General features: G+C 36.9%; 1 long non-coding RNA gene across 9 annotated transcripts in view; it reads left to right on the top strand.

Annotated features, from left to right (window-relative positions):
* The first annotated feature begins 53 nt into the window (after positions 1 to 53).
* LOC103228833 (uncharacterized) overlaps positions 54 to 17,543 on the top strand; it is a 101,785-nt gene continuing 84,295 nt past the window's right edge. For 8 of the 9 annotated variants that reach the window (XR_012090943.1, XR_012090939.1, XR_012090942.1 and 5 more), the window contains exon 1: positions 68 to 178. This is a non-coding gene — a long non-coding RNA (uncharacterized lncRNA). Of the gene's footprint in view, positions 179 to 17,543 lie in introns of all 9 variants that reach the window. The other variant, XR_495768.3, reaches the window with a different exon arrangement.

The following is a 17,543-nucleotide window of genomic DNA, read 5'->3' on the forward strand; positions in this document are numbered from 1 at the left end:
CCCCACCCTCTCTATGTGACTGACAAGCACGTTACACCAATCAGTTGCAACTGTGACATTACGCCGAGGCTCTGAAGTGGGTAATTGCAGACCAAAGCTAGGCTGGAAGGCTATATTTGAGGTGGTCATTAGCGTTGTGGTCTGTACCTTGACTCCCAGATGTTCACTGTGAATCTTGGTAAGAGGAGACATAGTTAAATTTTGTAGTTTGAGTCCCCAAATTAAAAGTTGACATTTTAACATGGCGGTGTGGAGTGGGTCTGGAGGAAGCTTGCTGGTCAGGGAGGGAGTGGTGCCCACACGCGTTTCTAAACACTGGAAAACTCACACGGAATTGTCATGATTGGATAGAACATTTTCATCTCTTCAAGTTTTAAGTTGTTGTTTTGGAGGCAGAGTCTCACTCTGTCGCCCAGATTGGAGTGCAGTTGCGCCATCTCAGCTCACTGCAACCTCCGCCTCCCAGTTTCAAGCGGTTCTCCTGCCTCAACCTCCTGAGTAACTGGGACTACAGTTGATATTCTCCGTTATAACTGTAGAGACTCTTAACCCTAAAATTGTTTCAAAGAAATGAAACACTGTCAATATAATCCAACAGGAATTTAACCTGGATAAATAATATGCAACCACAGTCTTTGAAATTAGGAGGACATAAAACCGAATTGAAATTTTACAAAGTATTATTTATCATAATAGCTTTATTATAAAGATGTTCGTGGGGTTTTGTAATCTTTTAGTCAGACTCCAATATTTTTAAAAAGTGTTATCCAATTTTAAAAAAATTACAAGAATTTTTAGTGTTAAATTTTATTCAAAAACACTTTAAGAAATAAACATCAGCTTAGAGATAAGGAAGGTGGGATTTAAAGCTCTTCATTCTGTTAATAGTCTAATGCATTTACAGTAGAGAAAGCAAAGGTGGAAACTTGCACAATGTGTATTCTTTAGTTTTAGGGTAGACTACATTAAAGGGAAGGACTAACGCATGGAGGAACTAGGATAAGGACGATGGAGATAAAAGAACTCCTTTGACCTGTCCCTAGGGAGTCTCTTAATTAGGCTTTCATTTCCAAAGACAAATGGGATCACCAGGCTTGACAGAATCTTGGAAAATCTTTTCTGTTCCCTTGTTGGCAGCAAGATATACAACTGATATTCCAGCCTATGTCTACAGCTGGAAAGATACTTCGCAATGTCCAATCTCAAATTGAGCAACCTTCTTATTCAAGCCACTCATCCCCATATCTAGCCTAAATTCATGATTCTTTGCCATGTTAGCATGTTTTGTTTGCTTCTGGTTCTCTTGTTAATAGAGAATAATTGTAATGGGGTAACTGTAAGTTTTTGTTCTGTACCAAATTAGCAATCAGTTTCAGATCACTTGTTTACATTGAGGTGTTTCATATTTTTTCAAATATGGAGAACACTGATATGCAACACATTTGGGAATATGCTTTGTACATTAAAAAAATGTTGTCTTCAACAAGGTGCTGCTCATTCCTTTCTTTGCCATCACTGATTTTGAATTTTCAAGTTTTACTTGTTCTTTTGAGCCTCTAATATATAATTAACTGATGACCATTTGATTTGTGTATTGCTTCTCCATGTAATTCTGTGATTTGATATCCAGACCTGCACTTGTATCTTAGTATTCTTTACTTAGGTACAGGTTGAGCATTCCTAATCTGAAAATTCAAAATCCAAAATGATCCAAAATTTGAAACTTTTTGAGCACCAATACCTCAAGTGGAAAATTTCACACCTGATCTGACATAACAGGTCATAGTCAAAATGTAGTCAAAACTTTGTTTCATGCACAGAATTATTTAAAAACATTATATAAAATTACCTTCAAGTTGTGTGTGTAAACTATACATGAAACATAAATGAATTTTGTGTTTAGATTTGAGTCCCATCCCCAAGATAGCTTACATGTATGCAAATATTCCAAAATCTAAAAAAGGTCTGAAATCTGAGACACTTCTGGTCCCAAGTAGTTCAGATAAGGGATGGATACTCAACCAGTAATACTTAGAATTTGTTAACTCTTTTGTGCATTATTCTTTCTAAGGACCTTTCTTATTCCTTCTTGATGCCTATTACCTTCATTTTGGAAATTTTTCTCTTTTTCTTGTTTTATAATAGAAAATTCTATTTTAAATAGAAGAGTTTGTAGCTTGAAAGATTTGGATTCCTCTGGGCTAACTCAAAATAGAAATGTGTAGATATTGTATGTGTGTATGTATGTATAACAAAAGTATAATACAAACTATGAAATTTAGAAAGGGAATAAAGGGAATAATTTTCTCTTTATGGAAAACTAATTACAGTTTATAAAGTGGGTTGCTGAAAAATCTGCTGCCTGGCAGAAATGATTCAAAGTGTTGGTGTTGGCGTTAGCAACAGAGTTAGAAATACTGTCCTGCAGGCTTATGCCAAGAATCAATTGGGAGGATAGAGACTATAAATGAAATCTAGGCTATTTACCTTATCAACAAAAATGTCTTTTATAATGAGCTTTTATGGCACAGCTCTATTAAATAACCCAGTTCCCAGCAAAATACCTGAGGTATTATAAGGGCTCAACTGATGTTTGTTGCATATATAATAATACAGATTTTATTTCAATGCAGAAGAGTAAAAATAAATGGTATTTGTCATCCCTGTCTCCCCATCACCTGCTGCATGAGTCCAAGTTTTTTAGAGCGACATTAAGGCTCTTATGATCTGGCCTTTGCCTAAATTTCCAGCCTCATTTTCTGCCACAAACCATCTGGTGCTTAACTCTTCTGCTGAAACTGCTTTTATGTCTTCAGCACTTTACTATTTCTTGCCTCCATGCTTTGATTTTTACCCTGTGCCTGTTGTCTGCTTGAGAAACTCCTTTTCCATTTTCAAACTCCAGTTAGAAAATCTTTGGGAAATCCCTCCTCATAAAGAGCTTATTTTCTCCTCTGCTAAACTACTCCTACAACTTGTATATACTTCTATTATTGTAGTTATCACAGTGATACTTGAATTTATTTGACTATATCTGTCTCCCTATTGAACTATAAGCATTTATATGTTGGTGTATGTAAGGCTTAGCATAGTTTCTGGCACAGAGTTAATTGCTCAGTATATGCCTGTTGAGCTGAATTTATTTGCCTTCATAAGTGAACAGATTTATAAAATGGAAAAAAGTAGACAAGTGCCTGTTGTTGGAGGAAAACTGTAACATATAGGCTGCTATAAACAATTTATTTTAAATAATGAAATGTCTGTTTATTCTCTTTTGTGGCAGCAGATTCAGAGTGTTCTAAGTTTTCTTAAGGGAGTAAATATAGCTAGTCTTCATAACCATTCTCAAGAATTTTACCCATACAAATTAATTGTACCCACTATATACCAGGCACTATAATTGACATTGACCTGCAAAGATGAATCAGACAAGGACTGTTACTTAAAGAGCTCCAGTTCTAGTGGGATAGGTAAATATATAAACAAACAACTATTCATATAATGTGACAATGGCCATATTAAAGGTATGCATAAAGTAATACAGCCAGTAAAGCCAATTAGTTCCTTTGGGGTGGGGGTTGGGTTCAGAATCAGGAAAAGCTATAAACACTTAAAGTAAAATATGAATTGATGTTGATAAAAATATGAATTTGATATCAAAATATGAATTGATAAATAAGAATTCTCAAGGAATTTATAGAAAACATGAATAGCAACTTGAACATGCTTACTATGTTCAGGGAAGATACATTAAATAGAGAAGTATGGCTATGCAAGCATTTCCTAAAGTGTATTTTATGGAATGCTAGTCTATAAGGTGCTAATTTTAACAAAGTAGTTCATGATCAAGTAAATTGGGATAATAATTGGCAAATGGTATTGCCATTTCATGCAATAGATCTTCCTGTCAGCAAGGAGTTTAGCAGTGCAGTCAAGCCCAAGGACATAACTAAACCAATCTCAAACTCCGATTTTTGAAGATTTGCTTACTGGGATAAATAAATCTCATACCAATTTCTGTATCAGTTGAGGTTTAATCAGGAAACAGAAGCCATACATGTTATCTGAACAGAGAAAGTTTACTATAAACACTGTTAATTATGGTAAGTGGTTAATTAACTGAAAAGCCAATAAGAAAACAAAGTATCACAGAGGTAGTACATTCAGGAAGCATTTAATCTCTAGGGCTGGGGGAAACAAAAGAAAGAGGAATTATTAAAATTGTGAAACTTAGAAGAACAGCCCTGTGGAGTCCCTCAGAGAAGAGGGTGTTGCTTTGCTACAGATGGTTGGGCATCATAAGAAATGATTTGGGAAGTACTGAACACTGCAAATAGCATCTAAGCACTGACGGACATTATTCAGTCTGAGGTACATGTAACTGAAATCCTAAAAGGAGACTAGAGAGAGAAAACAGGGCAAATAAATATTTCAAGAGATGATGACAGGAATTTCCAAAAATAGCGAAGGACGTCAAACCACAGATCCAAGAAGTTTGGAGAACCTCAATATTAGATATGCACTACTGAGCAACAAATCACCTCAAAATTTAGTGGCTTAAAACAACATTTCTTATCTTGTAGTTTCTGTGGGTCAGAAATTCAGGAGTGGCTTTGCTTGGTGTATTATCACCCACTCTGAAAAAAAAAACTAGCAAGACATAAGCCGTATCTGTTAGGATCTAGTCTCTCAAGTTACACATTGTTGGATTTTATTTATTGGAAGCAAGTAATTGTGTCTGGCTGACACTCAAAGGAAGGGAAATTAGACTTCACATCTACATTTCGGAAATGAAAGATAAATAAAGATTTTTGGAGGCTGAGGCAGGAGAATGGCGTGAACCCGGGAGGCGGAGCTTGCAGTGAGCTGAGATCTGGCCACTGCACTCCAGCCCGGGTGACAGAGCGAGACTCCGTCTCAAAAAAAAAAAAAAAAAAAAAAAAAAAAAAACACTAATATAATTTATTACCAGTAGAACTGCCCTATAAGAAATGTTAAAAGAAGTTCTTCAGGCAAAAGGGGTATGATACGAGGAAGACACCTGTATCTAAATGATGAAACAAAAATCTTAAGAAATGGTTATGACAAAGTGACACATGAGATATTTATTTTTGTTTTTATTTGCCATCAAGATAATTGACTGTCTAAAGCAATATAGTGGCAAATTACTGTGGATTTATAGCATATATAAAGAAATATGTTACACCATAGCACACAAATTGGAGGGAGGAATTGTAAGTACACAGTTGTAAGGTTTCTACAATATAGCAATATAATATTAATTGAAGGTAGTCTAATAAAGATATATATTGTAAGACCTAGAGTAACTAAAAATATTTTTAAGAGATATAAATTATAAATTAATAATGGCGAATCGTGACAATAGTTTATTCAAAAAGTCGTGAAAAGAAATCCCAGAAACAGAAGAAGAGATGGGACAAATAGAAAAGGAAGTAGATTTTAATCCAGCCATATCAGTAGTTATATTAAATGTAAATTATCTAAACAGAGATTGCACATTGCATTAAAATTAAGATTATGCTGACTAAAGGAAACTCACTTTAAATATAAAGACAGAGGTTAAAGTATTATAAAAAGATGGAAAAAGATATACTATGCAAGCATCAGTAAAAATAAAGCTGTAAACATTTTAATATCAGACCATGTAGTTGCCAGAAGAGCATGATGTAATGTTAGAGTTAATTCCCCAAAGGACACTTAATACTAAATGTGTATTAACAACAGATCTTCAAAATACTTGAAACAAAAACTGATAGAACTGAAAGAGGAGAAATATACAAATCCACATATATACTTGGAGACTTTAACACGCCTCTCTCAGTAATTGGTAGAAAGAGTAGAAAGACTGTGTGAATTACTACTTTTAGTGGACTAAATCAACTGAAAGAAAATAAATTCAAGGAGAAAAGGCACTTTTAAAATTTCTTTTCTCATTATAGTTATTATATATAGTTATTATATAGAAATACTTCTATTGAAGTTCCATTTGAGGCCGGGCACGGTGGCTCACGCCTGTAACCTAGCACTTTGGGAGACCGAGGTGGGCGGATCACAAGGTCAGGAGATTGAGACCATCCTGGGTAATAACATGGTGAAACCCCGTCTCTACTAAAAATACAAAAAAATTAGCCGGGCATGGTGGCGGTCACCTGTAGTCCCAGCTACTCAGGAGGCTGAGGCAGGAGAATGGAGTGAACTCGGGAGGTGGAGGTTGCAGTGAGTGGAGATTGCGCCACTGCACTCCAGCCTGGGCAACAGAGAGCGACTCCGTCTCAAAAGAAAAAAAAGTTCCATTTGAATCTTAATTGTGTCTTCCATTTCTCTCCTCATTATTATCATGTTTTCTCATATTTTCTTGAACATATGGAGCATATTTGTATTCGGTATTTTAATATTTTTCTTTGTTAGTTACATTATCTCTTTTTTCTGGGTCTGTGTCTATTGGATGTTTTTCTTATACCTTCACACATACTTAGCCTTCCCCATATAATGATATTCCCCCACCAAAATGGTAATATGTTACAACTGATCAACCTACATTGATACATCATGATCACCCAAAGCCCATTTTTACATTAGGGTTCACTCTTGGCATTGTACATGCTATGAATTGGGACAAATGTATAATGATATTCATCTACCATTATACTATCATAAAGACAATTTTCACCACCCTGAAAATCCTCTGTACTCTGCCTATTCATTTCTCCCTTTTTCCCATATGGAGCTTTAAGAAAAAAAAAAAAAGTTTTGCTGTCAGGAGTACATGTGCAGGTTTGTTATATAGGTAAACCCGTTGCATGGGGGTTTATTGTACAGATTATTTCATCACCAAGGTATTAAGCCTAATACCCATTATGTTTCCTGATCCTCTCCCTCCTCTCACCCTCCTCCCTCCTCTCACCTTCCTCCCTCCAGTAGACCCTGGTGTCTGTTGTTTCCCTCTATGTGTCCATGTTTTCTCATCATTTAGTTCCTGCTTGTGAGAATATGTGGTATTTGATTTTCTGTTCCTGCAATAGTTTGCTAGGAATAATGCCCTCCGGCTCCATCCATGTTCCTGCAAAGGACATGATCTTGTACTTTTTATGGCGGCATAGTACTCCATGGTGTATATGTAGCACATTTTCTTTATCGAGTCTACCATTTGTGGGTATTTAGGTTGATTCCACAACTTTGCTATTGTGAATAGTGCTGCAGTGAACATAAGCGTGCATGTGTCTTTATGACAGGACAATATATATTCCCTTGGGTATATACCCAGTAATGGGATTGCTAGGTAGAACAGCAGTTCTGTTTTTAGGTCTTCAAGGAATTGCCACACCGTTTTCCACAATGGTTGAACTAATTTACTCTCCCAGCAACAGCGTATAAGCATTCCTTTTTCTCTACAATCTCACGAGCACCTGTTATTTTTTGACATTTTAGTAATAGCCATTCTGACTTGTGTGAGATGGTATCTCGTTATGGTTTTGATTTACATTTCTCTAATCAGTGATGTTGAGCTTTTATTCATATGCTTGTTAGCCACATGTATGACTTTTTTTGAAAAGTGTCTGTTCATGTCCTTTGCCCACTTTTTAATGGGATTGTTTTCTTGTAAATTTGTTTAAGTTCCTTATAGTTGCTGGATATTAGACCTTTGCCAGACGCATGGTTTTAAACAATTTTCTCCCATTCTGTCGACTGTCTGTTCACTCTGTTGATAGTTTCCTTTGCTGTGCAGAAGCCTAGTTTACACAGATCTCATTTGCTGATTTTTGCATTTGCTGCAATCGCTTTTGGCATTTTTGTCATGAAATTCTTGCTCGTTTCTATGTCTAGAGTGGTATTGCCTAGGTTTTCTTCCAGGGTTTTTATAGTTTTTGGGTATTACATTTAAGTCTTTAATCCATCTTGAGTTGATTCTTGTACCATATGGAGCTTTTTAAAATTAAATTTGCTCAGCATGAGATAAACTTTTAAAATATGAAGATGAAATCTTTTTTTTTTAATTTCTGGGAAATTGTTAGTTGTTCTTGCTTAAGATGTGCCTTCTCATCATTCTCTCTATTCTTTCTTTCTGAAAAGATTTATCCTAAATGTCTTATAGTATTTCTTTTATATTTCATATCTTTTTATATGTTGGTGCTGGGAGCTTTCTTTAGTTCCATCTTCTGGCTCACTAATATGCTTTTCATCTGTATTTAGTTTTCTATTTAGCCTATCTTTTGAGTTTTTTTAAATTTCAAATAGAGTTTTATTTGTAGAATGTCTAATTGGTTATTTTTCCTATCATTCCTGTTTTATTATATTCTATTTTTGCCTGCTTGTCGATTTCCTCCTTTTTCTCTTTCTGAAGGTATTAAAATTATTCATTTAAAAATTCTTTTCACTCTCTTACCTTTAGCCTGGAGTAAATTCTTCTATTTACTAAATGTATTTGTTTTTTCATTTTTTGATATTAGTCTTCTATTTTTTTTTAACTGGACTTTTTATGTGTTTGATTGCTGATATACTTTGACTTTACTGGGTTATTTATTTATTTTTAGAGACAAGGTCTTGCTCTACAACCCAGGCCAGATTTCAGTGATGCATGCATAGCTCACTGTAACCTCAAACTCCTGAGTTTAAGTGATCCTCCTGCCTCAGACTCCAAGCACCTGGGACTACAGGCATGTGCCACCATGCCAGGCTAATTTTTTTTTTTTTTTTTTTTTTTTGTAGAGACTGCGTCTTTCATATGTTGCCCAGGCTGCTTTTGAACTCTGGCCTCTGAAAGTACTTGGATTACAGGCATGATCCACAGGACCCAGCCCTAGGTTTTCTATTTTTGATTGTGAAATAACCTCTGATTGTGAAGACACCTGCTTTAAGAGCTTTTTTTCCCCAAAAGAATTATAAAAACGCAGTTGTCTCTCAGGGGATTTAGCCTCATCTTGCATGAGAAAAAGGTGGAGGTGTATCGTGAGACTTTGGACATGTGGACTTCTTCCAGTGTTGGACATTTAGTTTCAGCTTCTCTTACAGTTAGATGCTGGTATATGACTGAGTTTTAACCAATGAAATGTGGGCAGAAGTGATGTGCATCTTTTCCAGACTTGACTCCTAAAACCTGCTGCATGGTTCTCTGTGTTCTATCTCTTCTCTATCTGCTGACAAGACATAGAGAATCCAGGACACGCCTTTGAGGTGTAAGGAATGCTACAGTCACCAGTTTAGGAGTTTCCATTCTAGGATCCACAGATCCCCTAAACAATTTACGGAGAGAAATCAGAGAGTCCCTAAACTTGATTACGGAAAAAAAAAATCACATATTTATTTTCACTATCTTTTATCTGAAATTTAGCATTATCTTCAGTCATGATTGAAAGCAAAAAAATCCTACCAAATTAGTACCTGTAACTTTGATATCAACAGAATTCACAGGTTTTTTTTTAAATCACAGGATAGTTGTAGATCATTTGCATTCATTACTTCTTTGAAATTATCATAATTACTGATTCATTTCTGGATTTTATTTCAATACTTTAATAAAGAAGCATCTATTGCTATTTTATTATTTTGATAACTGTATTTCAGTATAATTGTTTTCATTTGTAATTCTAAGTGTTTTGTTTATTATAATCTTATTTATTGTCTGCATTTTACTTATACTTAAGAAAAAAAATCATCCTGAGAACAAGTCCAAAGCATTCACCAGACTCCCGAGGGGCCCATAGCACCCAGGTTGACCTGTGATGTGAATAAAAAATAAATCTCTGTTGGTTGAGCATCTGAGATATTAGGGTTGTTTGTTACAGCAGCTGATGGTGAATAAAACAGTCTAACTGTAGTGGATTGAATTATGGCCCCTAAAAGAGATGTGTACCCAGAACCTCAGAATGTGACCTTAATTCAAATAAGGGTCTTTGTAGATCTAATTGAGGTAAAGATCTCAAGATGAGATCATTCTAGATTAGGGCAAGTCTTAAATCCAATGACAAGTATTTTTATAAGGAACAGAAAAGAAGGAGACAGTGAGAGAGAAGGTCCTCTGAACATGGGAGCAGAGATTGAAGATATGTAGTAACAAACCAAAGAATGCCAAGGATTGACAATGGCTTAGGAAAAAGGCGGGGAATGGTTTCTGTTTCATAATCTCCAGAAGGAACCAACCCTGCTGAGAACTTGACTTTGCACTTCTTTCCTCCAGAACTGTGAGATAATAAATGTATGTTGTTTTAAGCTACCAGTTTGTGATAACTTGTTACAACAGACCTAGGAAACTAATACACTAACCATTTTTTTAAAACTTAGCATCTTAGTATCATTCTTCTATATGTAAGTATCTACCTTTGGTTTATCTGTTGTATTTATTTTTCCTGTCTCTTCTTTTGCAAATTCTAACACTTAATAGCAGTACGGTTTTAAGTAAGTTAGATCAGGGCTCCCCAACCCCTGGGTTGTGAACCAGTACTGGTCTGTTAGGAACCAGGCCACACAGCAGGAGGTGAGCAGTGGGTGAGTGAGCATTGCCCCCAGAGCTTCAACTCCTGTCAGATCAGCAGCATTCACTACTCATAGGAGTGTGAATCCTATTGTGAACCATGCATGTGAGGGATCTAGGTTGCACCCTCCTTATGAGAATCTAATGCTCGATGATCCCAGGTGGAACAGTTTCATCCTGAAACCGTCCCCTACTTCCCTCATCGCCTGACAATCCCAGGCCATGGAAAAACTGTCTTCCATAAAATTGGTCCCTGGTGCCAAAAAGTTGGGGACTGCTGAGTTAGATAACCTCTCTGTGCCTGTTTCCTTACCTGTAAAATGGGAATAACTATAGTCCGACCTTATATGGTTGTGTAAGGAGTAAATTTGTTTGCTTGCTTGCTTGCTTGCTTGCTTGCTTTTTCTTTCTTTCTTTCTTCCTTCCTTCCTTTCCTTTCCCTTCCTTCCTTCCTTCCTTCCTTCCTTCCTTCCTTCCTTCCTTCCTTCCTTCCTTCCTTCCTTCCTTCCTTCCTTCCTTCCTTCCTTCTTTCCTTTCTTTCCTTTCTTTCCTTTCTTTCTTTCTTTCTTTCGGCGGAGTCTTGCTCTGTCACCCAGGCTGGAGTGCAGTGGGGCAATCTCGGCTCACTGCAAGCTTCATCCCCCCTGGTTCGCGCCATTCCCCTGCCTCAGCCTCCCGAGTAGCTGGGACTACAGGCACCCGCCACCACGCCTGGCTGATTTTTTGTATTTTTAGTGGAGACGGAATTTCACTGTTAGCCAGCATGGTCTCAATCTCCTGACCTAGTGAAACGCCTGCCTCGGCCTCCCAAAGTGCTGGGATTACAGGCGTGAGCGACTGTGCCCAGCCAATTTTTTTTTTAATACATGTGACGTGCTTAGAAATCATGGCACTTAGTAAGCACTCAATGTTAGTTACCATTACTTTTAAAATTTCATTTATTTTTTATATATTTTTATTTTTAATTTTATTTTATGTTTTGGGATACATATGCAGAATGTGCAGGTTTGTTACATAGGTGTACATGTGTCATGGTGGCTTACTGCATCTATCAACCCATCATCTGGGTTTTAAGCCCTGCATGCATTAGGTATTTGTCCTAATGCTCTCCACCTTGCTCTCCACCCTGTGTTCTTTCTCTCCCCGTGTCTATGTGTTCTCATTGTTCAACTCCCACTTATGAGTGAGAACATGCTGTGTTTGATTTTCTGTTCCTGTGTTACATTGTTGAGAATGATGGCTTCCAGCTTCATCCATTCATTCATGTCCCTGCAAAGGACATGATCTCATTCGTTTTTATGGCTGCATAGTATTTTATGGTGTATATGTGCCACATTTTCCTTATCCAATTGTTACTTTTAAATTATGGTGTTTTTCGGCATACAACATTAAAAGCTTTGCACAAAAATCACCAATAAAAGCTATGACTTTTTATTTCCTTTTTGGAGAACTTAAGATATATGTGACTAATCATAATTCAGGTTGGGGAAAGAATTTTCTGTTAGAAGAGTAAAATATGTTGGTAATTAGACCAGCAATCACGAGTTCATGTGGCAGGGAGTAGCAATTGAAGCCATATCTGATGAGGGTTGCTTTATGGGATTAGTAATTTTTCTAGGTAAATAAAGGAGTTGTACAGGTTAAGCATGGTATGTATTTTCAGAGCAAAACATACGTGAAATCAAGCAAAATAGCAGCAGAAACTGATAATGAATTAATCACAGAGTTCACTAGGTAGAATGTGTTGAATGATGTTCAGCCTTCAAGGTAAAGGCCATCCTGAGAAAATCTTGCCTGGAATATTAAGAATGGTGGAGCATATGTAAAGGGAGTGTGCTCATTATGGGATGTGGTTAGTGTGACAGTAGTAAGGCTGGGGTGAGGGTAGGCTTGCTATATCAGCAAAAGAACATAGGGCAAAGTCACCCCCTTAAATCTTGGAGCTACAACTTGTTTCTGTGATCATGCTAGTCCTAGTGATGAACAAAAGTCACCTGACAGGTCTTCAAATGCATAGGTCGAAATCACTGTGGTAATCCTGGGGAATAATAGCAATAAAGTAACATTTATTAAGCACTAACCATGTGCCTAGTTTATTCAGCCCTAACCCTGTCTGTGCATGATCTAACACATGTAAATGACCATGTGGAGGATAGGTCCTGCTTTCAGGTAGTAAAAGTGATATTTTCTCTGCCCTGCCACTTTCTCTCCTGAAGCCATTGCCCAAGGATTTAGATATGACAGAGAATATACAGAAGGCATTTGAGTGCCCATGAAAGCTTTGATACGAGAACTATCTGTTGCCAATGTGGTACTTTACCCTTGTCTAGTTGTTACTATAGAAGTTACCCCCTTTACCTACATTCAGGAACAGGCTCAGTTTCAGACCTGGTAGTTCTCTTCCTATTGATTTTTCCTAGCCAGTAACTTTCTGCTACAGGTAAATGTCACCTTAATACAGTCTCCATTTGCCACAAATCTTACTATAAAACAACACAGTACATAATGGGTATCTTTCCTCCTACGAGGTACATTTTCATGTCCTTTTTTTTCTCCTAAATATAGCCTCGAAAGTCAACATGCTTTATCTTTCACCCACCAGAACCCTGATTGTCTCTCATTCCTGCAACTCCTAATAGTGCATATCAGTGAGGGCAGAGCACTGGCACCAAGGGACTGACTAGCAGTTCAATTAAGAGGGTAGATTGATTTTCCTCTAAATGTGTAGGTTATCTTTGATTTACCTTTGCATATTTGAATCTGCAGATTACTTAAGTATGTACATTTTAATTTTCACATTCTTATGCACATCCTTCTTATGGTATAAAAATAAATTCATGTTTTAAAAGAAGAATTTGAGAAAATCTTATGTGGATATGACATTGAATTTTTAAAAATACTTATTTTCAAGTTCACTGGCTTAACCATTCTATGATTTTTTTTTTTTTTTTTGTCTCAGTCCATCTTTTGCTAGTAAAATACATTAGCTTCTATCTACTGGTAATGCCATTAATAAACCATGGATGTCATACATTTACTTTCTCAGCTTAGCCCAGACAAGCATAGCCTGTGGCATTTTTGAAATAACTACTGGTGCCATTCCAACCGGATCTTCAAGCACCCTCCTATACACTCATTATCTCAAAATATATTTGCAAGTGTAGCTTGACTGAACTACTTGTGCCTGCCTGCTTGCTTTCTCTCTCTTTTTTTTTTTTTTAGCAATAAGATACCAAATTTTATTTATTTATTTATTTATTTTTATGCTCAGATTTCATTTTATTTATTTATTTATGTATTTATTTATATACTTTATGTTCTAGGGTACATGGGCGCAACGTGCATGTTTGTTACGTATGTATACATGTGCCATGTTGGTGTGCTGCACCCATTAACTTGTCTTTTACATTAGGTATATCTCCTAATGCTATCCCTCCCCCCTCCCCCCACCCCACAACAGACCCTGGTGTGTGATGTTCTCCTTCCTGTGTCCAAGTGTTTTCTCACTGTTCAATTCCCACCTGTGAGTGAGAACATGCGGTGTTTGATTTTCTGTTCTTGCCATAGTTTGCTGAGAATGATAGTTTCCAGCTTCTCTCTCTCTCTCTGTCTCTCTATGTCACTCTCTCTCCCTCTCTTTCTTTCATTTTTACTGTCTTTGGGGCTTTCTTTCTGCTGTGCCCTGAAGTCCTGAATGCTCTACTTTTTGCCAGTCCAAGACTTGCGGTCCTTTTAAAGGTTATCTCAAGGTCCATATATAACAAGAAACTAATTCTTATAGTCCTTTGCAATGTACCAGATACCTTATTATTTATATTGTCTGTTTTGTCATGTCAGATTGCTATATCTATAATATAGCAATCATATAGATTATACAGCAATTATATAGAACAAGACAGAATATAAATGAATATAATACATTTCATGCTCTACTTTATGTTTGACTTGTTTCCTTTCTAAATACTTCACATTTGAAAGTCTTCTAAAAGACAGTGGTGTTTAAGGACTTTAGAATTAACTTCCCATGTGACTTTAGGAAGTTTACCTAGCCTCTTTAAGGGGCAGTTTCCCCATTATTTGGGTTGGAGCAATAAGACCTGCCTCACAGGGATATTTTAAGGATTCAATGAGATGTGTGTATAATGGCAGGCAATTAAATAAATAAATAATTGTTGTTACTATTTCTCTTAAAGATTGTAGGCTTATAAGATCAGGGATCATGTTGTTTTTTTCAGTTGTTCTTTTTCCATGGTGACTAGCCCAGTGTTACAGGAAAAAAAAAAAAAAAAAAAACTTGTATAATAGGTATTGAGTAAGGACAAACAATTTTCACGGCTTTCTATATTTTATTCAGTTTTTAAAGACAGATTTATTTCTGACTGCTTATCTTTTTAGGGCTCCCCTTGTCTCAATTGTTTATTTTTAATAAAAATTTTATATATCCATTTATTTCACTTTTGCCCAGCCATCTTTTCCCCTTCCCAACCCAGACTTCTGTACCCTGTAATGCATTTGCTGGTCAGTTTCTTCCCTGGTTTGTGTGGGAATAATTTTACTTACTTCATAGCATTGTGAATATGAAAATTAGATAACATAAAAAACTTCTCAGCATAGTGATTGGCACATATAATAAGCCTACTATTTTATCACTTTTTTCAAGACATTTGATTATTTTCCTTTCTTTGATCCACATTTATTTATTTATTTATTTATTTATTTATTTATTTGAGAAAGAGTCTTGCCCTGTTGCCCAGGCTGGAGTGCAGTGGCATAATATCAGCTCACTGCAACCTCTGCCTCCCAGGTTCAAGCGATTCTCCTGCCTCAGCCTCCCGAGTAGCTGGGATTATAGGTACCCGCCACCACGCCCAACTAATTTTTGTATTTTTAGTAGAGATGGGGTTTCACCATGTTGGCCAGGCTGGTCTCGAACTCCTGACCTTAAGTGATCCACCCGCCTCAACCTCCCAAAGAGCTGGGATTGCAGGCGTGAGCCACCACGCCCAGCTGTTTTTAATTTTTATTTTTCGAGATAGAGTCTTGCTGTGTTGCCCAGGCTGGAGTGCAGTAGCATGATCTCCGCTCACTACAGTTTCCACCTCCCAGCTTCAAGCATTTCTGGAGCCTCAGCCTCCTGAGTAGCTGGGTTTACAGGTACCTGACCTCATGCCTGGCTAATTTTTATAATTTTAGTAGAGAAGGGGTTTCACCATGTTGGCAAGGCTGGTCTTGAACTCCTGAGCTCAAGTGATCTGCTCGCCTCAGTCTCTCTAAGTGCTGGGATTACAGGTGTGAGCCACTGTGCCTGGCCATGATCCTCATTTATATTCCCATTCTTACTCTTCTTTTTTCAGCCATCTATTATTTTAGAAAGAAAGAAAAAGGGTACTCAATAAGTCATGCTCCTTCTGCCAATTGTTTTCCCCTTTCATTTTTAGTAGTCTCTAAGTATAGATTCTACAACAACCCTCAAGATCAGGAAGTGTCTTTTTGTGTACCTCTTGCAGGAATGAGAGACAATCAGGGGTCTGGTGGGTGAAAGATAAAGATAAACTGAAATAGGTAAATTCTTGTTATCAATAACTGAAGGGTAATACAATTTATATTTTGAGCTTTTGTAATGAGAGCTCTCTTTTCAGTCAATTTCATCTCATTTATTTTTGTCAATACAAATGGGTTTCCAAAACGCTTGGAAAACCTCCCTGAAGAAAATAAACTGTATTATCTCCTTTGTTATTGTTTTTAAACCCTTTCACCTGGCTTTACCTCCTATCCTTACACCCAAACAGCAGCATCATCTCCTTCACAAAGAAAAAAGGAAAAACTATTGAGATTAAAGTATAGTTTTACAGCAACTTTCTTGAAAAGGTAAGTTAGTTAAATCATGGGCAAAGAAAATACTAAAATTTATACGAACAAATGCGTGCCTATTAGGCAACACATTAACTGCAAGCAATTTCATATGTAAATTACCTATAATTTGAATGCAATTTTCTAAATTTTTTTAATGTGAGTAGTTCCAAAAGTTCTTTGGTGTTTAATAACATGTGCTATTATTAAGACAGTTGTTAAAGTGCAGATGTTTTGTTCAGTGCCTGGCCCTTTCAGTATACTGTCTAAGAGAATGTTGTTACTTAGAACTGAAGCTAACTGTCTTGGGCCTTTAGGCTTTCTTTCTCCTCAACATTAATTATATGTCTGATGCTTTGGTAGGCAATGGAGATTCAACTGTGAACAAGTCAGATACAGCCCTACTCTTGGGTTGTGCAGAGTCTAGTCACACAAATATTCAAGTATCTGGTGTGAGTCTGGCCCTGTCCTGGGAATTTTAAAGGAAAAGATACTCCATGTGCTTGAAGAGCTTCTGAGTTCTTATCCTCTTGAGTGGTATTTTCCTGAGAACTTCACAGCAACTTACACTAACCCATCCACCTAGTTTTCTAAGAGAGGGGAATTGAGAACACTGTCATTCAGCTTCTTTTCATTTAAAACTAGGAATCCATTTAAACTGAGGAAAATCCAGGTGTCAGAAGATTGGTTAAAATAAAAGATACGGCCGGGCGCGGTGGCTCAAGCCTGTAATCCCAGCACTTTGGGAGGCCAACACGGGCGGATCACGAGGTCAGGAGATCAAGACCAGCCTGGCTAACACGGTGAAACCCCGTCTCTACTAAAAAAATACAAAAATCTAGCCGGGCGAGGTGGCGGGCGCCTGTAGTCCCAGCTACTCGGGAGGCTGAGGCAGGAGAATGGCGTAGACCCGGGAGGCGGAGCTTGCAGTGAGCTGAGATCCAGCCACTGCACTCTAGCCTGGGCGACAGAGCGAGACTCCGTCTCAAAAAAAATAAAAATAAAATAAAATAAAATAAAATAAAGTAAAATAAAATAAAAGATACTAACTCTGCCATAGTTTTAAAATTGTGCTAGATTCAATCATATCATTTTTGAATAAGCTAATGCCATATTGCCATATGTTCTTACAGTCATTTCAAATATGGAGACACATGGAATATGTAAATTCTAGGTAGATAATGAACAGCATAAATAAAAATCA

This window comes from Chlorocebus sabaeus, chromosome 24, assembly GCF_047675955.1.
Source record: "Chlorocebus sabaeus isolate Y175 chromosome 24, mChlSab1.0.hap1, whole genome shotgun sequence".
Taxonomy (NCBI): domain Eukaryota; kingdom Metazoa; phylum Chordata; class Mammalia; order Primates; family Cercopithecidae; genus Chlorocebus; species Chlorocebus sabaeus.